Consider the following 24,987-nt stretch of genomic DNA (forward strand, 5'->3'; position numbering starts at 1 on the left):
CGTTTTTCGCGCCTAAAACGGCGCCTAAAAAGATCCTCGGTATTCACCACCGACTTACAGGTCCTCTGGCCCTCGGCGCAGCCAGCACGAGCTGTGGGGGGACGGGATGGAGCCAGGTCCCGGCGCTGAAAACAGTGCCGGGACCTCTGCACATGCGCGCTACAGTGGGCACGCAAGTGCTGTAGCTCCAGGCACCGAACTGTGTGGGAGGGGCCCGAAGCACGCAGCCCCTAGCCCTGGCTGAATGGCCTCACTGGGGCTGCGTGAATAAGACTCCTCCCACGGCCAGCTCCTGTTCCCCCCCCCCCGACAAGACCCGACACCCGCTGCCCCCCCCGCCTCCCGCCGACCAGACCCGACCCGATACCAACTCCCCCACCCCGCCCCCACAGACCAGACCCGACAGCCGCTCCACCCCCCGCCCCAACCCGAGACCCGCGCCCCCCCCCCGACTGACCCGACCCGACCCGCGCTCCTGTTCCCCGACCCGAACCGCCCCCCCCCCCCCCGCCACTGGACCCGACTCCCGACTCCCGGACTGGATCCGATGCGACCTGACCTCTCCCTTCCCCACCGCCCCCCTCCTCTCCCCCCACTCCCTCCCTCCCCTCTCTCTCTCCCTCCCTCCCCTCTCTCTCTCTCTCTCCCCCTCCTCTCCCCCCACTCCCTCTCTCCCCTCTCTCCCTCCCTCCCTCCCCTCTCTCTCTCCCTCCCTCCCCCTTTCTCTCTCTCTCCCCCTCCCTCCCCCCTTCTCTCTCTCTCTCCCTCCCTCCCTCTCTCTCTCTCTCTCTCCCCCTCCCACCCCCCTCTCTCTCTCTCCCTCCCCTCTCTCTCTCTCCCTCCCTCGCTCCCCTCCTCTCCCTCCCTCCCTCCCCCCGCTCTCTCTCTCTCCCTCCCTCTCTCTCTCTCTCTCTCTCTCTCCCACTCAGCGACACGAACGGCTGCAGAATTCTCCCTGGCTGAAGCACTTTCACACAGGTAGGAAGATGGTTTATTTAATCTTTTCTTGGTTTATAAATGTTTATTCAGGTTGGATTTATTTGTATAATATTTGTAGAAGTATAAATAAGGATTTATTGTCGAATTTAATGAGTTCCCTTCCGCCCCCCTCGTTCTGGACGCCTAATTTGTAACCTGCGCCTGATTTATTAATGTGTAGAACAGATTTTTTCAGTTCTACAACAATCTTCACTGGCTCCATTCTACTTTAGTTTGGAGTACATTTTCACTGTGCAAACTTTCAAATAAGGCGTCATTGGCCGGACATGCCCCCTTTTGAAGAAAAAATTATGTTCTAAACGAGAACTGCTCTACCTGACCAGAACTGCAGAAAAAAATGTGGAGATTTGCGATTTCTAAAATAGTCCATTCTCCACCAGATGCTACTAAAAATTAGGCGCGAATCATGTGGAAACTTTCGCCCAGCGGAGGGCATCCTGGTCCCCAGGGTACGGTCAGCCGAGTGGTCGACGACGCCTGCACAGTGACAGGATATAGCCTGGCCACCCGGGGACGGGTGGCGCTGTATATATTTTTCCTTCCTGTTTTGTTACTTTGTGTTGTGTGTATATGTATTTAGGTAAGGCAGTGACGGTTGGGTAGAGCATTTTTGTATTTGGAACATGTTAAGTGGGCCGAGCCTGGAGAGGTCTCTCAAGGCAAGGCCACTTTCTTCTTGCCTTTTAGATGTCAACACCTTCCTACTGGACGTTAGTGATGTTGGTATCGCTAAGGATCTGCACCGGGCACCGAGGGGACACCGATGACTCCCTAGTTTTCGGATGCTCTGGGGGCAGAGCGCCGACAGTGACCACAGGAGAAGGGACTCCGGCGGCGGATGGCCGGGTCACCTACTCCCACGAGGGGAAATGGCCTGGGTGGTTGAGATCGAACTCCACCAAGTACTCCAACCATAAGGACTTTACCTACGGAGAGGCCTCCATCCCCTGCCCGGAGATCACTGTGGCCACTTCCAGAGTGAGAGTGACAGAAGGCAGGAAGGTATGCCTAACTTGTCAAGGGGACACACCTCTGGGACGGTGGTGGTGGCTCAGAAAGCTCAAGTGGGACATGCGAGACCGACACTCGGACTGGGAACGTCTGGATAATGATACCGACCGAACCATCATGGGGTCATCTGGCGGGGTAACGGTGTGCTGGGAGAAATGGTGGGCGTACGACCAAGGAATTTATTTGTGTATGTGGGGATCCACTCGCGTGTGTTCAGAGGGGGTCTCCATTGCTTTTTATAGGTGGTGGCAGGATGTCGGGGATGGGGTGGTATGGGATCGCAGCGGGGAGGCGTGTGTGATCCCCAATCCCCGGGTACCAGTAAATGCCACCGAACTTGTAGTTCGGGAAAGAAAACCCCCACCCACGGCCAAGCCCACCGTCCCATACCAGGGGGCCGGGGAATGGTTTAGTGTTGGTCCCTACCGAGAAACTATTTTATCAGGGGGTACACTACGCAGTGGCATCAGTGGTGCTAAATCTGACAGAATCCGCCTACCTACGTGGTGTCCCCGGGAAACCTAGCTGTTATACCAGGCTCTGCTGCGCGAGATGTTCCGGAAGTTCTATGAACTGGACTTCGGGGATGTCAAAGTGACAGACTTGTATAAACAGTGGTATAGGGCCGAACCGGGCAGGCAGAGGCGTGGCACTTTAAATGACATTCTTACGGGGTTTAACACCGGGGCGTCCGCCATAAACAGTTTGGATAACATGCAGCTGGCCCTCCAGATAAATGGGTTAAAGAATCAGCTAAGCAAAGTCCTGGGGGACGAGAATACCCGTAGTGGGATCCGCGCTCCACGAAGAGGTGGCAATGACAGTTCACTTAAAGGAGATTATCTCTCAATTGGAGGCGCAGGCCAGGGCTGTAAACGCCTTGATTCGTTGGATAGAAACGCCTCCGATCAAGCCGCCCAAAATGAGGTGTGCGTGCTCTATGGGGCCTGGTTGCTGGGAGAGGGACAGAGTAACCTCGAGGATCTGAGACAGGGACAGGTCCCCTCCTGGATCAGCAACCAGCACTTAGCAGCACTGCACCCTTATGATAAAATTTTGAGTCCTTGCCAACTTCGTGTAGCGTCGGAAGCCGACCCGGTACCGGTGGACTGTGGAAAGTCAAACCATACCATCATGGGTGTGGTGGTCAGGATGACCGTGATGGGGGTGTCCCCACGGCCAGCACCCCTGTACCGAGTGGAGAATGTGGGAGTCATTCGTGGAGGGGTGCATGTTCGATTCCAAGAGGTCCCACCTTATGTCACAATGTGGGAGCACACTGTGACAGGTACAGACCTCTCGGGTTGTCGGAGCAGGGGAGCACAGGTAATCCTGTGCCCCCAGCACTTGAACGCTTTTGCAAGGCCACAATGTGGGTTCAGCACTGCTGGGGCAGAGCCTATCAATTGCACAATGGAGGTAATGGCCCCTAACCACGTGCCTCCACAGGTAGCATATGTAGGCGGTGGGACATATTGTGTCACCACAAGTGCCCAACGGTATGAACACGGACCGGGAAGGTGGTGTCCAATACTGTACAGCAGCTTTTGCTTTAAACCCAGGGCAGAGGTTCAATTGGCACACGCCAGAATCACACCCATCCCTGAACCTTCCACGATTCACCTCACGGTACAAAACAACCTCAGCCACCTACAACAATATGTCGCCCAGTTTGGCTATCCCATTGCCCCACTACCTGAGAAACTTACAGCCCTCCTCCAGGCAGTGGATTTGTCTCAAAAACATTTTTACACCATGGAGCAGAAAACTGAAATTCTAGCAGGGGAGATTGCCCAGATTAAACCCTCACCATGGTGGGATTTGGGAATACGGGCAGACATACCTGCATGGATCCGGGTGGGATCACATGCCTTAGTAATCGGCCAACTCCTGATTGTAGCTTATCTGCTAGTTACAAGCTGTAAGCTCAGGAGAAAAAGAAAAAGAACGCAGTTTCTCAGGCTACTACACAGCCAGGAGAGCTGTTGCTAAACACTCAAGGTGTGTAAACAAAGCTTGACCGCGACACTTAGGCGGTTTTGTTATTTCCAGGGATGACTGCGTTTTTCATACATGGCTCCTGGGGAGTTTGCAGGGCAGGTTTCTTTGTTTTACGTTTGAGACTGAAATGAGACTCAATGTACAATTATTGCTGTCACCTTAAGTACATATATGTATGTTGCTGTCGTGTATTGTAACCTGTTGGATTTCTGTGTTTAGTACCGCGTTAAAAGGAATTACGATCTATATCGACGGGATCAGTTTAGAGTTAAACTGGGGAAAGTTGGGCAATTTGGGAGACCTAGGGTTTTCTCACCACCCTGAACTTTGACACACTCGAGTGGTGTCTGACTGTGTCAGATTGGGGATTATGTAGGGGAGGATGAAAACCCCCACATTTTACCCAGAAGGAAAAGGGCTGTGGGATCAGTCTGTGCTGTGAATTGAAACCGATGGAAGGAAAACTTTGGGACACAACTGAATGGACACCCCCCCCCCACCCCGCAGTGTTTGGACCCATAGGAAAGGGAATTTAATTTGGAACTATCTACCAGAAAGTTTGAAATCCTAAAGTGCACATGGAAGAAACTACGAACTTTAATCGAATTTTGGATTTTTTAAAAGGTGTATGTTGGGTCTGCAAGAAAAGGGGTGGAGTCAATATCAAAAGGGCCAGTTTGGACATTGGACCTAATCAAATTGTCTGGGTACTGTATACCCTCGAAACCTGCCCCTTGAAAACATCAGCATTTAAACAATGCCACATAGATATTCCAACACCTTTTTCATCAGGCATAGAAATATCTGGCTCAGGCCAGACTAGCACAATGGCTACAAGAGGCCAATGCAATCAACACCCACTCAAACCTTGAGTAGGTTAAGATCAGTGGGAAAAAAAAAACTCAATCTAAAACTGCTGCATTTTTCAAAATCAAAAGTCCACCAATGAGAAGAATCGACTTCAGCAGGAGAGGCGGACTGGATAATCTGGCTTTAAAAAAGGGCTTTCTGACGTAGTGAGGAAAGAAGTGATGATTTTCCCTGCCCTCGTGATTCAACAACCACAACCACAAACCTCTCGACACTGAAGGAAAACCAGTGCCCGAAGACACCGAAGATAGAAGAAACAAACCACCAGACTGCGGAAGTCACAGTAGTGAGTATAACCTCTGGTCCCCAGAACTCCCAACTCAGTTAGGCCAGGAAAGGTGGGAGGTTGGGCATTGTACTGCAAAACTGGTGTAAAGATTTTCGTTTGGTCCGTTTAGTGGGATTTAGGGGGATTGTTTTGTTGGTGTATGTTGCTGTTTGTTGCAGAAGCCCAGAGAGAGACACCCAAGGTACAACAACCCTGTGAAAACCCCTTACAGCTGTTCAATCCCAACCTTTCCCTTTCCCTTTGCTCTCCTTGAACCTTTGTTGGTTTCTCTCTGTTCCATCACCATTCTCGGTGTTACTGCGTCGGTTAGTGCATAAAATGGTCATGTGACCAAATGCTCTCAGAACTCAACAGGAGCCCGATAATTTCAGCCGAACGTCACGCACTGCTTGTAGCGCACGATTGTGTGTGTGAGAGCGGTTATATCTTCAGATCCTCAGTGGGATTACTTATGGAGTGCACAGCTCGCAGTCTGGACTGCAAACCGCTCATATTTCCGCTCATATTGCTCTGTCAATATCCACCGTGAGGCTCGGTAATAGCAAACGTAATATTCCTGAAAGCAAAGAGCTGTTTCCAAACCGAAAAACGTGCAGACCAAATGCACTATTTCTTCTTCACACTTCAGACTGCACTTCCTCAGCGGGGACAATGCTAGAAATACACAGCCATCAACAATTGAATAATCGGTGTTTGTGACACAGTAGGAGGCCATTCTGTCCAGCACATATCTGCCAGCGGTTTGTTAGAGTAATCGAACACTACTCCCTCTGCTCTGCTCTCTCCCTCCATAGTCTTGTGTCTTCATCTGAGTCAAATATTGCTCACTTTTGCCTCAGAAGTTGCAGTGGTGTCTGCCTCAAGTACTTCCTGGAGACAAGCATTCCCCTTCCCCAAAAATTCCTCCTGTACAAACATCATTTATTATCTCCTCTTACTCTCTTAATGTTTGTATAAACAGTGGAACAGTGTTTCCAGATTATACAACATATGAACATAAGAAATAGGAGCAGGAGTAGGCTATACGGCCCTCGAGCCTGCTCCGCCATTTAATAAGATCATGGCTGATCCGATCATGGACTCAGCTCTACTTCCCCGCCAGCTCCCCATAAGCCCTTATCCCATTATCGTTTAAGAAACGATTTCTGTCTTAAATTTATTCAATGACCCAGCTTCCACAGCTCTCTGAGGCAGTGAATTGCACAGATTTACAATTCTCTGAGAGAAGAAATTTTTCCTCATCTGCGTTTTAAATGGGTGGCCCCTTATTCTAAGATCATGCCCTCTAGTTCTAGTCTCCCCCATCAGTGGAAACATCCTCTCTGCATCCATCTTGTCAAGTCCCCTCAAAATCTTATACGTTTCAATAAGATCACCTCTCATTCTTCTGAACTCCAATGAGTAAAGGCCCAACCTACTCAACCTTTCCTCATTAGTCAACATAGAAACATAGAAACATAGAAAATAGATGCAGGTGTAGGCCATTCGGCCCTTCGAACTTGCACCACCATTCAATATGATCATGGCTGATCATTCACCTCTGTACCCCTTTCCTGTTTTCTCTCCATACCCCTTGATCCGTTTAGCCATGAGGGCCATATCTAACTCCCACTTGAATATATCGAATGAACTTGTATCAACAACTATCTGCAGTGGGGAATTCCACAGGTTCACAACTCTCTGAGTGAGGACATTTTTCTTCATCTCTGTCCTAAATAGCTTACCCCTTATCCTTAGACTATGTCCCCTGGTTCTGGACTTTCCCAACATTGGGAACATTCTTCTTGCATTTAACCTGTCCCGTCCTGTCAACCCGCTCCTCTCCGGAATCAACCTAGTGAACCTTCTCCGAACTGCCTCCAAAGCAAGTATATCCTTTCGTAAATATGGAAACCAAAACTGCACGCAATATCCCAGGTGTGGCCTCACCAATACCCTGTATAATTGTTGCAAGGCTTTCCTGCTTTTATACTCAATCCCCTTTGTAATAATGGCCAAGATTGCATTGGTCTTCCTGACCACTTGCTGTATCTGCATACTATTCTTTTGTGTTTCATGCACAAGTACCCCCAGGTCCCGCTGCATTGCAACATTTTGCAACCTTTCTCCATTTAAATAATAGCTTGCTCTTTGATTTTTCAGCCAAAGTGCATGACCTCACACTTTCCGACATTATACTCCATCTGCCAAATGTTTGCCCACTCACTTAGCCTGGGGCAACTGCGGGAACCAGACCGCTTCCAAGCATCCACAATGAAGCACGCTTTATTTTGGAAACGTAAAGCTGAGAGTGGACAAGTTCCAACCTGGTCAGAGCAATCTGAAGCTTTCATCATTGACACCCTGGTTAAAGATGTCTTGTAACATGTGCTTGCATCAGTCTCTGTGGCACAATGGGCTAGTGTGTTCGTCTGTTAACTGTTCGAGCCCACCCTTGGAAAAAGCCTTTAACTGTTAATTTTCCCTCTGAGGATTCAGTGCCCCACAGTTCCAGGTTGTCAATGTGCATTTTGGCTGCGCGAATATATTCTGCAAACATTGCCAGCTGCACTGTTATCCGGTGAGTTCCCACTCCAATACATTTGGGAGCGTTCAGTTTGAGTAAAACGATTAAAAAAATAGACTGATCATGTTCCTGCAGCAAACACATTGGAAATAAATGTCGTCATTGGGTTTGAAGATACTGTTGGAAATTGATTCTATGGATACATATATAGAACTGGAACATGCCATCGCACCATGTGACACGATATTTAATTTCTGGCTATTGTACAGATGGTATTAGGGGAAACAATTCAGAATACGCTGGATAATTTTAATGGTATTTTACCTGCATCTAATAATGAATATTTGTTGAAGAGAAATGCACCATCACCGTTTTGTCATTTGATCTCTCCTGCCTTCCACCCTGCCCTCCCCCATTTCCCTGCCTCTGCACTTGCTTAAATCTTGTTGCAACTCGAACATTTCCCAGTTCTGGAAGGGAACTTGGGACTTCCAGCGGGAGTTTAAAGACTCTGTTGTGGATATTTTTCTCCGTCTGACTTCTGCCGTTTGGAACGGTGAAATGTTTGTTAAAGAGAGTCAGTGCAGAAGATTCACCATTTCACCTTATTCCTGAACACTGCCTTCTTACCTGAGGACAAAACGTTTCAAACATTGCATTCCAGATCGTAACATCTCGCTGAGTAAAAATATATCTCCTCTCCCCACATCCCCCGCCCTGGATTTTTCCTTTTAACAATTATCTTATGTCTGTGTCCTCTGGTTACCGACACTCCTGCCCGTGGAAACAGTTTCCCCATAATTCTGAAAACCTCTATTAAATTTCCCCTCAACTGTGATTACTGGGGTTCTATGTGGAAAGGGTCAGTTCATCCACTTTGCACCGAAGAATGATCGGCCGGGGCATGATCTAAAAACATTGGGCCCAAGTTTCCACATGATTCGCGCCTGATTTTTAGGAGCAACTGGTGGAGAATGGACTATTTTAGACATCGCAATTCTCCACATTTTTTTTTCTGCAGTTCTAGTCAGGTAGAACAGTTCTAGTTTAGAACAGAATTTTTTCTTCAAAAGGGGGCGTGTCCGGCCACTGACGCCTGATTTGAAAGTTTCCACAGTGAAAATGTACTCCAAACTAAAGTAGAATGGAGCCAGTGAAGAATTTTGTAGAACTGAAAAAATCTGTTCTACACATTAAAAAATCAGGCGCAGGTTACAAATTAGGCGTCCAGAACGAGGTGGGGGGGAAGGGAACTCAGTAAATTTGATAATAAATCCTTATTTATACTTCTACAATTATTATACAAATAAACCCAACCTGAATAAACATTTATAAGCCAAGAATAGATTAAATAAACCATCTTCCTACCTGTGTGAAAGTGCTTCAGCCAGGGATAATTCTGCAGCTGTTCGTGCCGCTGAGCGGGAAGGGGAGAGCGAGAGAGAGGGGGGGAGGGAGGGAGAGAGAGGGGAGGGAGGGAGAGAGGGGAGGGGGAGGGAGGGAGAGAGGGGAGGGGGAGGGGGAGGGAGGGAGAGAGGGGGAGGGAGGGAGAGAGGGGGAGGGAGGGAGAGAGTGGAGCGGGAGGGAGGGAGAGAGGGGAGGGGGAGAGAGGGAGAGAGGGGAGGGGGAGGGGGAGGGAGGGAGAGAGGGGGAGGGAGGGAGAGAGGGGGAGGGGGAGGGAGGGAGAGAGGGGAGGGGGAGGGAGGGAGAGAGGGGAGGGGGAGGGAGGGAGAGAGGGGAGGGGGAGGGAGGGAGAGAGGGGAGAGGGAGGGAGAGAGGGGAGGGGGAGAGAGGGAGAGGGGAGGGGAGGAGGGAGCGGGTGTCGGGTCGTGGGGGGAGGGAGCGGGCCTCGGGTCGGGGAGCGGGCCTCGGGTCGGGACGGGGGGGGAGAGCGGGTCTCGGGTCTCTGTCGGGGCGGGGGGGAGCGGGTCTCGGGTCTCGGGTCGGGGGGCGGGGGAGAGCGGGTGTCGGGTCATGGGAGGGGCGGGAGAGCGGGTGTCGGGTCGGGTCGGGGCGGGGAGGGCGGGGGGAGAGCGGGTCTCGTGTCTCGTGTCTCTGTCGGGGCGGGGGGGAGCGGGTGTCGGGGCGGGGGGGGGGAGAGAGCGGGTGTCGGGTCTGGTCGCCGGGGGGTGCGGGGGGAGCGGGTCTCGGGTCTCTGTCGGGGCGGGGGGGAGCGGGTGTCGGGGCGGGGGGGGGGGAGAGGGGGTGTCGGGTCGGGTCGGGGGGGGGAGCGTGTCTCGGGTCTCTGTCGGGGCGGGGGGGGAGCGGGTGTCGGGTCGGGCGGGGGCGGGGGGGGAGAGTCGGTGTCGGGTCTGGTCGGCGGGGGGGAGGGGGGTGGGAAGCCTTATTCACGCAGCTCCAGTGAGGCCATTCAGCAAGGGCTTGGGGCTTCGTGCTTCGGGCCCCTCCCACACAGTTCGGCGCCTGGAGCTCCTGAACATGCGTGCCCACTGTAGCGCGCATGTGCAGAGGTCCCGACACTGTTTTCAGCGCAGGGACCTGGCTCCGCCCCCCTGCAGCTCGTGCTGCGCTGCGCCCGTTTTTTTTCTCGTGGAAACTTGGGCCCTTAATGTTAGAGAATATTTTTTCTGTGTAGTAGCCGGTCCTGTTAATTTTAACAAAAATTGCATCGGATTCCTGGAGTCATAAGCACTTAAAATTTAAACCATTCTCCTAAAATACAGTGTGTAAATGAGATAGGGATAAAAGTTCATCACATGGAAAGAGAAAATAAATGATTGAAGCCACCACTGTCCCTCAGTAACCACATTATAATTTCTTTCATTCTGCAAAAAAAGTTATCAGTCAATTGATGGTGATTAAATGAATTCTTATTTTTCACATTAGCTGCATGTCATCAATTATATACGGTTTAATTTGATAATCGTGTTGTAAATATTATCTCTCTGACCAAGAATCGAACCTGTGTTGCAATGGTGTAAGGGGTGGATTCAGCAAATCATTTGAATATGATCTCAAAGTGGCGTGAATTTATGATCACGGTTACAATTTGTTTTGGTGTGAATCAAGTGGATTGAAAATGACAATAATGTCACCAACTATAACGATGCAGCAATAAAACAATTTATAATTTGCTTATGGTCTGGTGGTAAGGGCTTGGTGATTTCACCGCTCTGTCCTGGGTTTGATTCCCAACCTGGGAAGTTGCACTTTCAATTCAAAACCTTACAAAAACAAGAATTCATCTATTATGCAAATCATGTATAACAAATAAGAATTATTGATTTAAATATTATTATGTTCTATGAAATTATTAGAATCTATGAAATTCTTTTGTAAAACTTCAACCATTTATTTTGCCCTGAGCATGTGAGGAATTTTTATCCCTATCTCATTGGGGTTAATTTTGGTACAAATGATGAACCAGGGCACTGGGTGAGGCAAAGGTTTCTGTAGTGTAGCGGTAATCACGTTTGCCTCACACATGAAATGTCCCCGGCTCGGCCTTTTGGCTAAGATCATGCGTAACTGACCTGACAGGGGAGTAACCACCATAACCCCAAGGTGGTTCTCCCTGGATCAGGAAGGTATATGCTTCCTTTTTTGGAAATAGGAGGTGTGTGGGGGGCCAGACCCATCCACCTCCATGGCACGAACCTGGTATTGCAGTACTTCCAGGAACGGTGCAGTGGCTCTAGGCCTTTTGGGTAAGAGCATTGGCGCAGAGTGATCCTTGACGTGTGCAAGGTGACCTCTGGCGTTTGTGATTTGACAAAGAATTGGAACGATTGGCTGCGAATTTCAAAAAAAAAAAAAATTCGAATATATTTGCTGTAAAATAAATTGAACAGAAGTAGCCCCAGGCTCCCTGTCTTATGAGCAATGAACATTTTAAATTTCCGAAAAAACAGAGTGTGTAAATTCAGATCGGGAATAACATTTCATCCTGCAATTATTAAAGTTCAGATATTGAATTTTCGACTGTCCTTCAGTCACATTCCGAACTCGAGCTCCCTCTGTGAGCGCCTAACCACTAAACGAGCAGGACACACGTTATAGAGTTTAATTCTGGACTTAATATTTTCTTTGCTGTTTCACAATAACCAGATCTATGCTCCAAAACCCATCTCACTGTTTCCCGATGTCAGGCAGAGAAACAGATGGGACTGAATCAGTGACTTTGCTTTTTCGACCCTGTCTTCTGAAGCGCCGCACGGTCCCACTCCGACAGTCAATGAGCTGTTGGGACGTTAGTGTATCCAGGCTGTGGGTGGCCACCCCGAGCGCAGCAGAGGGGTTTCTATATTAGATCTGGGTGGGGACAATATTTCCCCTTCTGTCTTCCTCTTGTCTGTATCCCTCTGCTTTGGTTTCTGTAGTTATTCCTCCGGCCTCATTTTATGTGTTTAAAGCGGAACAAAAGATTAAGTGACGACACTCTGGAACAATTTCGTGAAGTGAAATAAAGAGCAATTAAAGAATAAGGGAGAAGCCACTGTCGCCCTTTGGACAGGAGAATAAACTCGCCCATGGCTGTTCATCCACAACAAGTTTAAACATAATCTTCCAGCACGGGATCCTTTCGCGTGGAAAGCAAACGTGATAACGGCTCCACTGCGGAAACCGCTCTGACCAGAAGTACAGCAGAGGGCAGCTGACCAGTGAATGCCTTCTGTGCTGATCGGGAATGTGCTGGCTCACCTTAAACAACTTCTGTCCCTCACTGACAACTGTCAATCCTTCTCCTCCGCTGCCCTTTACACAAACATGTCACTGATCCCCACCCACCACCCCACATCACCATCGTGCTATCTTCCATGTTAGCACAGTGGGGCCGCGGAGACACCTACTCTCTCCCCGCGGTTAGTGAACTCAGTCATTCTGTAAAATTAAAGGGGAACAAGTGTCCCGCAAAGGGCACGGGAAGGAAGAGAGTCTGTAACCTGGGTTTAATTGTTTGTCAAAGGCTACCCGTCCTGTTGTGTATTTCCAGCAGTTTCCTACTTTCACAGGAGGAGATACCGGGGCTGGACTTTGCTCCTCAAATACAATGAGGTCGGGATAAAAGTTCCTCACGTACTCAGGGCAAAATAATTGATTGAATTTCTACAATGGATTAATGAATGATGTTTAAATCAATGAATCTTTTTTTCCACATGCGATGCATGTAACTCATTCTCATAAGGTTTTAATTTTGATGGAAGTGCAATTTCCCTGGCCGGAAATCGACCCAGGGCCGCGGTGGTGAGAGCGCCGAATCCTAATCACTGGACCACCAGGGAATGCTGCATTGCTGCATCGCTGCATCGTAATGCTTGGTGTCATTATTGTCCTTTTCTTTAAACATAATAACTTAATTTATTTCTAGTCGGCTGGAAGTCAGAACATGATCCAAAAATTTAATTGTTTTACTTCAGCTGAATGCTCAGTAAAGTAATGGAGTGGGATCTCACTGGATAACAGCAGAGCTGGCAATGTTTGCAGAATATATTCGTGCAGCCAAAACGCACAATGACAACCTGGATCTGTGCGGCACCGAATCCTCGGGGAAAAAACAGTTAAAGGATTCACCCCTGGGTGGGCTCAAACCACCAACCTTTCGGATAAAAAACGAATGCACTAACCCATTGCATCACAGAGACTGATGGAAAAACACGTTGCAAGACATGCAAAACCAGGGTGCAAATCAGTTAAAGCTTTGGATTGCTCTGACCGGGATGGAACTTGTCCACTCTCAGTTGTACTTTTCCAAATAAAGGGTGGGCGATTCATTGTGGATGTGTGGAAGCAGTCTGGTCCCGCACACTGCAGACACTTCCATGTCACCGCCAACCAGCTCTCCTGCAACAGGGGTATCTGACAATTCAGAAGGATAGACAAGAAGGGAAAGGAGGTGGGGTAGCTCTGTTAATAAAGGATGATGTCAGCGAGATGTCAGTGAGAGATGATATTGACTCGAATGAACAAAGTGTTGAATCATTGTGGGTGGAGATTAGAGATAGTGAGGGGAAAACGTCACTGGTGGGCGTAGTTTATAGGCCCCCAAATAATAACTTCACGGTGGGGCGGACAATAAACAAGGGAATAATGGATGAATGTGAAAAAGGAACGGCAGTAATCATGGGGGATTTTAACCGACATATCGATTGGTCAAATCAAATCGCACGGGGTAGCCTGGAGGAGGAATTCATAGAATGCATACAGGATTGTTTCTTACAACATTATGTTACCGAACCTACAAGGGAGCAAGATATCTTCGATTTGGTTCTGTGTAATGAGACAGGAATAATAAACGACCTCTCAGTAAAAGATGCTCTCGGAATGAGTGATCACAGTATGGTTGAATTTGTAATACAGATTGAGGGTGAGGAAGTAGTGTCTCAAACAAGCATACTATGCTTAAACAAAGGGGACGACAGTGGGATAAGGGCCAAATTAGCTAAAGTAGACTGGGAACATAGACTAAACGGTGGCACAATTGAGGAAGAGTGGAGGACTTTTAAGGAGCTCTTTCATAGTGCTCAACAAAAATATATTCCAGTGACAAAGAAGGGCGCTAAGAGAAGGGATAACCAGCCGTGGATAATCAAGGAAATAAAGGCGAGTATCAAATTAAAAACCAATGCGTATAAGGTGGCCAAGGTTAGTGGGAAACTAGAAGATTGGGAAAATTTTAAACGACAGCAAAGTATGACTAAGAAAGCAATAAAGAAAGGAAAGATAGATAACGAAAGTAAACTTGCGCAAAACATAAAAACAGATAGTAAAAACATTTACCAATATATAAAAAGGGAACGAGTGACTAAAGGAAATGTTGGTCCTATAGAAGATGAGAAGGGGGATTTAGGAATGGGAAATGTGGAAATGGCTGAGACCTTAAACAATTATTTTGCTTCGGTCTTCACAGTGGAAGACACAAAAACCATGCCAAAAATTGCTGGTCACGGGAATGTGGGAAGGGAGGACCTTAAGACAATCACTATCACTAGGGAGGTGGTGCTGGACAGGCTAATGGGACTCAAGGTAGACAAATCCCCTGGTCCTGATGAAATGCTTCCCAGGGTATTCAAAGAGATGGCGGAAGTTATAGCAGATGCATTCGTTATAATCTACCAAAATTCTCTGGTCTCTGGGGAGGTACCAGCGGATTGGAAAGCAGCTAATGTAACGCCTCTGTTTACAAAAGGGGGCAGACAAAAGGCAGGTAACTATAGGCCAGTTAGATTAACATCTGTAGTGGGGAAAATGCTTGAAGCTATCATGAAGGAAGAAATAGCGGGACGTCGAGATAGGAATAGTGCAATCAAGCAGACGCAACATGGATTCATGAAGGGGAAATCATGTTTAACTAATTTACTGGAATTCTTTGAGGATATAACGAGCATGGTGGATAGAGGTGTACCGTTGGATGTGGTGTATTTAGATTTCCAAAAGGCATTCGATTAGGTGCCACACAAAAGTTTACTGCAGAAGATAAAGGTACGCGGAGTCAGCGGAAATGTATTAGCATGGATAAAGAATTGGCTGCCTAACAGAAAGCAGAGAGTCGGGATAAATGGGTCTTTTTCAGGTTGGAAATCGGTGGTTAGTGATGTGCCACAGGGGTCGGTGCTGGGACCACAATTGTTTACAATATACACAGATAACCTGGAGGAGGGGACAGAGTGTAGTGTAACAAAATTTGCAGATGACACAAAGATTAGTGGGGTAGCGGGTTGTGCAGAGGACACAGAGAGGCTGCAAAGAGATTTAGATAGGTTAAGCGAATGGGCTAAGGTTTGGCAGATGGAATACAATGTTGGAAAATGTGAGGTCATCCACCTTGGAAAACAAAATAGCAAAGGGGAATATTATTTGAATGGGAGAAATTACAACATGCTGTGATGCAGAGGGACCTGGGGGTCCTTGTGCATGAATCCCAAAAAGTTAGTTTGCAGGTGCAGCAGGTAATCAGGAAGGCGAATGCAATGTTGTCCTTCATTGCAAGAGAAATGGAGTACAAAAGCAGGGAGGTCCTGCTGTAACTGTACAGGGTATTGGTGAGGCCGCACCTGGAGTACTGTTTGCAATTTTGGTCACCTTACTTAAGGAAGGATACACAAGCCTTGGAGGGGGTACAGAAACGATTCACCTGGCTGATTCCGGAGATGAGGGGGTTACCTTATGATGATAGATTGAGTAGACTGGTTCTTTACTCGTTGGAGTTCAGAAAGATGAGGGGTGATCTTATAGAAATATTTAAAATAATGAAAGGGATAGACAAGATAGAGGCAGAGAGGTTGTTTCCACTGGTCAGGGAGACTAGAATTCGGGGGCACAGCTTCAAAATACGGGGGTGCCAATTTAGAACCGAGTTGAGAAGGAATTTCTTCAGCCAGAGGGTTTTGAATCTGTGGAATTCTCTGCCCAGAGAAGCAGTTGAGGCTAGCTCATTGAATTATTCATAACACAGATAGATAGATTTTTAACCAATAAGGGAATTCAGGGTTATGGGGAGCGGGCGGGTAAGTGGAACTGAGTCTACGGCCAGATCAGCCATGATCTTTTTAAATGGGGGAGCAGGCTCGAGGGGCTAGATGGCCTACTCCTGTTCCTAATTTTTATGTTCTTATGTTCTTATCCTTTTTTAAATATGGAAACCAAAACTGTATTAAGTACTCCAGGTGTGGCCTCACCAATACCCTGTATAACTGTAGCAGGACTTCCCAGCTTTTTTATACCATCCCCTTTGCAATAAAGGCCAAGATTCCATTGGCTTTCCTGATCACTTGCTTTACCTGCAGATTAACCTTTTGTGTTTCTTGCACAAATACCCCAAGACCCCGCTGTACTGCAGCACTTTGCATTCTCTCTCCATTTCAATAATAACCTGCTCTTTGGTTTTTTCTGCCAAAGTGCATGACCTTACACTTTCCAACATTATACTCCATCTGTCAAATTTTTACCCACTCACTTCGCTCGTTTATGTCTTTTTGCAGATTTTTTGTGTCCTCCTCACACATTGCTTTTCCTCCCATCTTTGTATCATCAGCAAACTTGGCTATGTTACACTCGGTCCCTTCTTCCAAGTCGTTAATATAGATTGTAAATAGTTGGCGTCCCAGCACTGATCCCTGCGGCACACCACCAGTTACTGATTGCCAACTCGAGATTAAACCATTTATCCCGACTCTCTGTTTTCTGTTTGGTAGCCAATCCTCTATCCATGCTATTATATTACGCCCAACACCATGAACTTTTATCTTGTGCAGTATCATTTTATGTGGCACCTTTTCAAATGCTTTCTGGAAGTCCAAATACACAACATCCACTGGTTCCCCTTTATCCACCCTGTTCATTACATCCTCAAAGAACTCAAGCAAATTTGTCAAACATGACTTGCCCTTCATAAATCCATGCTGACTCTGCCTGACCGAATTTTGCTTTACCAAATGTCCTGTTATTGCTTCTTTAATAATGGACTCCAACATTTTCCCAACCATAGATGTTAGGCTAACTCGTCTATACTCTCCTGCTTTTTGTTTGCCTCTTTTTTTAAATAGGGGCGTTAAATTTGCAGTTTTCCAGTCTGTTGGGACATCCCCAGAATCCAGGGAATTTTGGTAAATTACACCCAATGCATCCACAATCCCTGTCGCTAATTCTCTTAAGACCCTAGGATGCAATTCATCAGGTCCAGGGGATTTGTCTGCCTTTAGTCCCATTATCTTACTCAGTACCACCTCCTTAGTGATTGTGATTGTGTTAAGTTCCTCCCCGCTATAGCTCCTTGACTTTCCACTGTTGGAATATTGTTCGTGTCCTCTGCCGTAAAGATTGATACAAAATGCATGCCTTTACTGGCCGAGTCATAGAATATAAGAGCAGGGAGGTTATGCTTCAATTCTATAATACTTTGTTTCGGCCACAGCTGGAGTACTGCATGCAGGACATTTACAAGGATGCTGCGTGGAATGGAGAATCTTAATTATGAGGACAGATTGGATAGGCTGTGTTTCTTCTCATTGGAACAGAGAATGTTGAGAGGAGACCTCATTGAGGTGTACAAAATATTGAGGATCCTGGACACAGTGGACAGTAAGGGCCTATTTCCACTGGTGGAGGGGTCTATTACGAGGGGGCATAGTTTTAATTTGGTTGGTGGAAGGTTAAGAGGGGATTTGAGGTGGGCGGTGGACTTCTTTCTGCAGAGGGTTGTGTGGATCTGGAACTTGCTGCCTGGAAGAGTGGTGGATGCAAAAACCCTCACCACTTTTAAGAGATGGTTGGATGGGCACTTAAAGTGCCGTAACCTGCAGGGTTACGGACCTAGAGCTGGTAATTGGGATTAGACTGGATGACCTTTTGTTGGACGGCACAGGTATAATGGTAAGTACTGCGTGGAATAGAATACGGCCAGGGTAATCTCCTGGAGTAGTTTTGATCGCCTGGATCGGTCAGAGAGGAATTTTCCCAGATTTATTCTGCATAAATTGGCCTGGGTTTTTATCTGGTTTTTGCCTATCCCAGGAGATCACACGGCTCCGGTTGGGATGGAGTGTAGAATGTTTCAGTGCAAGGGGTGTCGCAGTTGTGTGCGGTGGACTGGTTGGGCTGGGTGCTCTTTGCCTTTCCGTCATCATTCATAGGTTTATATGCAACCTTTCGGGCTGCTGACCAAGGGCTATGCAGCTCTTTGTCAGCCGGCGTGGACACGATGGGCCGAAATGGCCTCCTTCTGCGCTGTAAAATTCTATGTTTCTATCTTTCTAAAACATTGGTGGGAGTTGTCTATTGGCATCCAAACAGTAATGGTAATGTAGGGGACGGCATCAAAGAGGAAATTAGAGGAGCATGTAACAAGGTTACTGCGGTGTATGCAGCACTCAAATCACTGACTCTGCACAGTCTGGTGTTGTAGTAACTGCTGTGACCTTAGTCGTTTATTGTGTAACTCCAGAGTGCCTCTCAGGTGTGGTGGGCAGCCTTTTATACTCTGTCTTGCAGGTACTTTCGGGTCTCCCACCACAGCGCCCTATGTGGCACATCATTGTAACTACACATAAAATGTACCAGGACAATACATAACATCTCACTCCCCACCCCAGCAGTTCCACAAGCACATTGCATGTAAACTTGGCCTTGTTCATCCTGGTTGATATGTGTCTGTCAGTCCATGACCATCCATTTCCCTCTTCTCCCCCCATGTAGAGATGATGCTTGCGAACCGGTGCATGTATGTGGTATTTGCAGACCTTACATGGGTAATGAAGTACACAAGCATAATCTCCAGCAGAAAGCAGGTATTCCTAGACAGTACATTTGTGCAGTACCTATGGATACTTTGAAGAGTTACATCAAAAGGTTGCAGTTACACTGAACAGTTATTTAATCCCCGCTCCACTGGGTGACGTATGGTGGCGGCATACTGCCCCTTTTTGCCCGAGGTAGTGGGCTGAGCTGAGACAGGTTATCGCAACTAGTGCGTTGCCTCTGTTCTCAGAAAGTAGTCGCCTTTGCGGCTCATCTGAATCACATGAAATCGGAAATCGCATTAATCCATTAGTCATGTTAGTCACAGATCCATTAACCCTTTTACTTGAGCATTGTGATACTAACTCTTTTTGTCGATCATATCAATCATTTTAAACACAGTAGTCATTTCAGCATCAAAATATTAACTCTTGTCATAAATCACGTCATCATACAAATCACATTAATCATTTTGACTCACTCTTGCTCTTACAAAATCTCTTGGTGGGGACCGCCAATGGTGTAAGGACCTTTTAAGGCTCCCGGGTACATTTCCCTTTTAAGACGCCATCTTGTTTTTCCACGATGTTTCCACAGTGGGGGCCGCCATTTTCGGTGCTGTGCTGGTCCTGCCTCTCTCTCTGCTGCCACGAGGCTCGCCGCCATCTTAACTTCTTCAGCAAGGTCATTACTTTATCATCACCAGTTCTAGGTTGCTGGTCCAGTACTCTGTGACGAGCTCGGCACAGTGAGTCTTTATCTTCCTGACGAAATGCAGCGCACACTTGTTTACATTTGGTGTCAGAAGTGGGATATCAACAGACGACTACCGAAAACTTGCGAATTAAGAGCCAGACTAGCCTTGGACGAGACGGGAGGAAAGTGGCCACTGGAGCGAGTATAATTTTAATACCGCTCCAGTTTCCTTCGGTTTCAAAAGTCTGAGGAAAGTTTGGCCACTCGCTGGTTCTGAGGTAGCGTCTGAACGAGATCCAGGACAATCTGGTGAATACCTTTTAAACTTAGAATAGGGAAGGATAGGGAATTTGCACGGCGACGCGGAAGGATAAGTAGGGCTTAGAATAGTAAATCTGGAACCTAGAAAAAATTAAGTAAGGCTTACCGTGCGGCGACGCGGAGGGATAGACAATCGCGTGGCGACGCAAACAGGAAAACCGCGCGGCGACACGGAAGGATAGATAATCGCGCGAACTGCGCGGAGACGCAGAGGTTAGGAGTTAGGCAAATTAAGCCGCGGGGCAACGCGACACTGTGTAAATTTAAAATTGTACTTATTCCAGGTACGGCGTCGATCTTGTATATCACTTGGTCTGCCTAGGCTCTGGGTAAGATAACTTAAACCACCGCGGGGTGACGCGGGGACAATCAGGATTAATTAGGACCCGAATCCAACGCGGGGCGACGCGAGGGATCGGGATTAATTAGGACATCCTACGCGGGGCGATGCAAGGATGGGTAATCATTTAGATAGAACCACGAATACCGGTAGTCCACTACAAAAGTTATGTGAGGAATTCCCTGAAAAAGCTAGACAATTATACTGTTATCTGCAACTTTGAACAAATCACTAGGAGATGATCAATGGCCACTAGGGGGCACCAAATGCTTGGAGGTAGCAAAATGGGTGCAGGGATTAATTTGGAAGAGGGGACCGGGGAAAGGGGATAGGGATCTAATACCCGCATGGATGAATTATTGTCAAAAGCTAAAAGATGCATCAATTCTGTCGAGTTGGCAGGAAAACACCACTAAATTAGGAATTTCATTGACAGAAGGAGGACATATTAAACCCGTAGACGTCTGAAAGAAAGAGTGCGCGCATGAGAAACGTACTAGGAGTTCCACTGGGACCTCTGAGAAAGGTATTGACCGACTACGTAGTCAAATGGTTGGCCTTGCATTGACCGAGGCTGACGAGGAAATTGATGAATGGTCACTGAGTCAGCGCCCAACGGCGCCTCCCGCAGCCCCTGGCCCCTTCCCGTCCACCTCCACCTTACACTCCGGCGGTAGGAGGTAAAGATAAAGATAACCCCACACCAACGAACCGACAAGCCCAGACGGACCCTTCATCCTCTGATAGTGACTCAGATCCCCAGTTCACGAGCCATGTAGCTGAGAGGACCAGATCTCACACCCGGAAGGGCAGATCTCCATCTCGAAAGCACAGGCAGTCGCGTGAATCCACTAGTCAGAATACCAGTCGTGAAAGGCAAAACAAACCCTCCCGCCGATCGGGATGTGGAGGTGCTGCGCAGTCAGACGGCTCCGAGCCACCCTCCGACCCAGAAACGTCTTCCGAGGTTGACGACCCCATCCCAAAGCCCCGGCAACAATCCCCAGTCCGACCAATGCCAAACCTTGATGCACAACAAGCTGCAGACCACACCACCATAGATATCTATGTGCCTTGGAAACCAAACGAAATTCTGGCCATTCTGGCCTCCATGCCAGATCGAAAGAGAGAACCTGTCAAGTTTATAGATCATCTTCGAACTACCGTCGCAGTTTATAATGCAGAGTCAAGGGACCTGTGGGCCCTGCTACAGCAGACCCTGAGCCCAACTGAGCATGCCCGATTTCTAACTCACCTAAGACGGGCAACCCATGACGCGTTGGTGGCTGCACACCCTAAAAATGCCCAGGACCACCTAAATACTGTTTTTACAGCTCTCGGCACGACCCTTCAAAAGCCCATCAGTATGGCCGCAGTATTAGAAACTAAACCCAAACGAGACGAAACTGCCGACGAATTCATGGAAAGATTCATTGAAATATACTGAGGTCAATCAGGAGATAATGCCTTCAGGGTGGTAGAGGATTCACCTCAATTCTGCGCTATCCTACTTCAGTGCCTGCCCCATTCGATTGCTCACGTTATCCGGACCAATAATATGAATTGGGCAGATAACAGTAAAGCCCAGATGGAAAGGGCGGCAAAATATTATTGGCAGGAAAAGAAAGAAGAGGGGGGAGGTGCGCCCCCAACCTGGGTCAAGACTGAATACGTGACTAGAAAGGGAGAGCATCCTCAAGGGGAAAGACCGACACCCGATCCGAGAGAATATCAAATGGAACCACAGTACTGTGTAAGGGGTTGGGTAGATAACCGGGGATATGGGTATACCCAACACCCCAACGGCACCAGCCCTGCAAAGTATGGACCATCACATGGTCCTCCCCGATCAGGAAGAGGAAGCGGTCGGGGCTGGGGAAGGAGAGGGCAATGCTTCAATTGTGGGCAAGAAGGACATTGGAAGGGAGAGTGCCCCTTCGATCGGCACGAAAGAGGAAGAGGAGGAAGAGGAGGGGGGCAAGGTGGGAGAGGACGGGGATCTTATACTAACTTCTCCCAGAACAACCCCTTTGGCCAACCGTCCCCCGATTATTCATATTGACCACGTAGCTTGATTGTACAGGGAACCTCCCCGGATGACGAACCGATGATATCGTCAAAAATTCGGAATGAGTGGCAACCCTTCTTGATCGATACGGGAGCCTCTATGTCTTCTGTACAGTCGAAGCTTAAACTCCCCGCCTCCACTGAGACACAGGGACTGTCAGGGTTCCTGGGACAAGTCTCTACATTCCCGGTGTCACAACCAGTTAAAGTAGGTTACCAGGAAGAATCGGTGGAACATCGATTTGTTATCACAACCAATCTGGACTGTAACTTGATGGCTAGTGACCTCCTCTGCAAATTCCATTTGCATTTGGAGTGCGGAGATGATGGGATTATTGTAAAACAGGGAACCCTTAAGCGACAGTATTATACCATTAGGACCCCTCAATGGTGGCCTCTGGACCTGCCACAGGCACCTTATCACGTGACCCTAGCATACGATCCCAGCATCAAGTATCAGGATCTCCAGAACCTTTATCAGGATCACGAAGGGGAAGAGAAGGAAATTCTCTTAAGGGCTAGAGTGACTGGACCGGAAGGGAAGGCAGATTTTCTGGAAATGGATAAGAATCTGTGGAGACAGCCCCCGACGGTGGCACCACATGTTACTCGTGAAGTATTACCTCCCCAACACACTAAAAGATTTAGGAATTATGGTGCGCCAAGCTTTAGACGAGGCTGACCCTACCAGCCCGGATTTGCAGATTGTAAAACATGGCCAAACAGTCCAATTCCACAGGGAACCCGAGAAGGTCCTAACGACTCTGCAGCATCATACTGGCTCGAACACACCCGACTATGTGGATCCTCATGTATGGGCAGAGGACCCCTCCCAAGTGGGTTATACTCCCATTGATCCGATTGAGATCCCGGAGCAGGGCAACATGGATTGGCCCTCTATCCGACAGTACCCACTGAAACTACAGGCAATACCAAGTATCCGCCGATTGATCAAGGGACGAGTGGAACAGGGGATTTTGGTCCAATGCCAGTCCCCGTGTAATACCCCTATACTGGCAGTCCCTAAGCCAGGCAAGCCAAACGAATACCGTTTAGTCCAAGACCTTCGAACTCTCAATGCTATCGTCCAGCCCCTGCATGCTCTGGTTCCCAACCCAGCGCAGATACTGTCATTAATCCCAGCAAACGCCAAGATCTTCGCAATAATAGACCTCCAACACGCCTTCTTCGCTTTGCCGCTAGCCCAGGCGAGTCAGTACCTATTCGCCTTCACTTACCAGGGACAGCAATATACATGGACTAGACTTCCCCAAGGGTTCATCCACTCCCCGACCTTATTCTCAAGCTGCCTGCAGAGACAGTTACATTCCCTCACGCTGACTAAGGGATCCACTTTGATTCAGTATGTGGACGATTTACTGGTAGCCAGCGCAGATGAACCAAGTAATCAGGAGGATGCTCATCAGTTACTGAATTGCTTGTCCTCCCTGGGATACATAGTTTCCCCATCAAAGGTAAAAATTGGCCAGTCTCAAGTCAAGTTCCTTGGGATCATTTTATCAGGCACCCACCGAGCCTTGGAGGCTAGCCGAGTCGAACCGATTTGCCAGTTTCCAGTCCCTAGCACGGCTAAACAATTGCGACAGTGGTTGGGGATGATCAATTACTGTAGATCCTGGATCCCTAATGTTGCCCTGATGACTAAGCACCTCACACTGTACACAAACAAGGAAGGCAGCTTTAAAATAAAAACCGCCGACATCCAAGCCTTTAAGGAACTAAAGATAGCCCTGCTGCAAGCTCCAGCTTTGGGCCGGCCCCTCGATGACCGGCCCTTTCAACTGTATTGTACGATCCTGAAAGACTGTGCTACAGCTGTATTAACTCAGAAACATGGGGATAAGCATAGGCCTGTTGCCGACTACTCTTCCAAAATAGACCCCGTTGCCTTGGGGCACCCTGTATGTACTCAAATATTAACCGCCATCTACAGTAGCATTAAATCCGCCGCCAACCTTACCCTCCAGCACGATATTGTTGTATACACCTCTCACTCCGTAGCTGCCCTCATGGGTCAGCTGCAGACTCAACACCTTACCATGGCCAGGCAAAGTAGGTATGACATCCACCTACTAAATAATCCTAAGCTGACCTTTCGGCACTGTACTGCCATTAATCCGGCCTGTTTTCTTACCGAGCCACCCCAAGATGAGGAAGAACCCAGTCATGACTGTTTATCTTTAATTCAAGAGGCCACCTCGGTTAGGGAAGATTTAGTTGATGTACCAATGGAGGACCCCGACTGTATTATGTATGTTGACGGAAGCTCTTCCATTGACCCAGAAGGCGGACGAATTTCGGGATACGCCATAGTAAACCAGGAGAATCAGGTCTTGGAATCTGCCGCCTTTGAAACCGCCTATTCCGCCCAACAAGCTGAACTATTTGCCCTCACCCGAGCCTGTATCTTGGCAAAACACTTTAAGGTCAATATCTATACAGACTCGAGGTATGCCTTTGTGGCAGCCCATGATTTCGGACAATTATGGAAAAATAGGGGTTTCCTAACCTCACAGGGAATGCGATATCGCAAAGGCAACTCATATCTGACTTTTTGCAAGCCCTCATGCTCCCCAGGCGCATTGCCATTGTTAAATGTACCGCCCACACCACCGGAAAACCCCCGGTTGATATAGGGACCCACTGTGATGACAAAGAGGCCCAACAGGCCTC

The 24,987-nt window shown here is 48.1% G+C and overlaps 1 pseudogene; it reads left to right on the forward strand.

Moving 5' to 3' along the window:
* Positions 1-11,129: 11,129 nt before the first annotated feature.
* LOC139254054 (U2 spliceosomal RNA) lies at positions 11,130-11,331 on the forward strand (annotated as a pseudogene).
* The last annotated feature ends 13,656 nt before the right edge of the window (positions 11,332-24,987 follow it).

This window comes from Pristiophorus japonicus, unplaced genomic scaffold (genome assembly GCF_044704955.1).
Source record: "Pristiophorus japonicus isolate sPriJap1 unplaced genomic scaffold, sPriJap1.hap1 HAP1_SCAFFOLD_528, whole genome shotgun sequence".
NCBI classification, from domain to species: Eukaryota; Metazoa; Chordata; class Chondrichthyes; family Pristiophoridae; genus Pristiophorus; species Pristiophorus japonicus.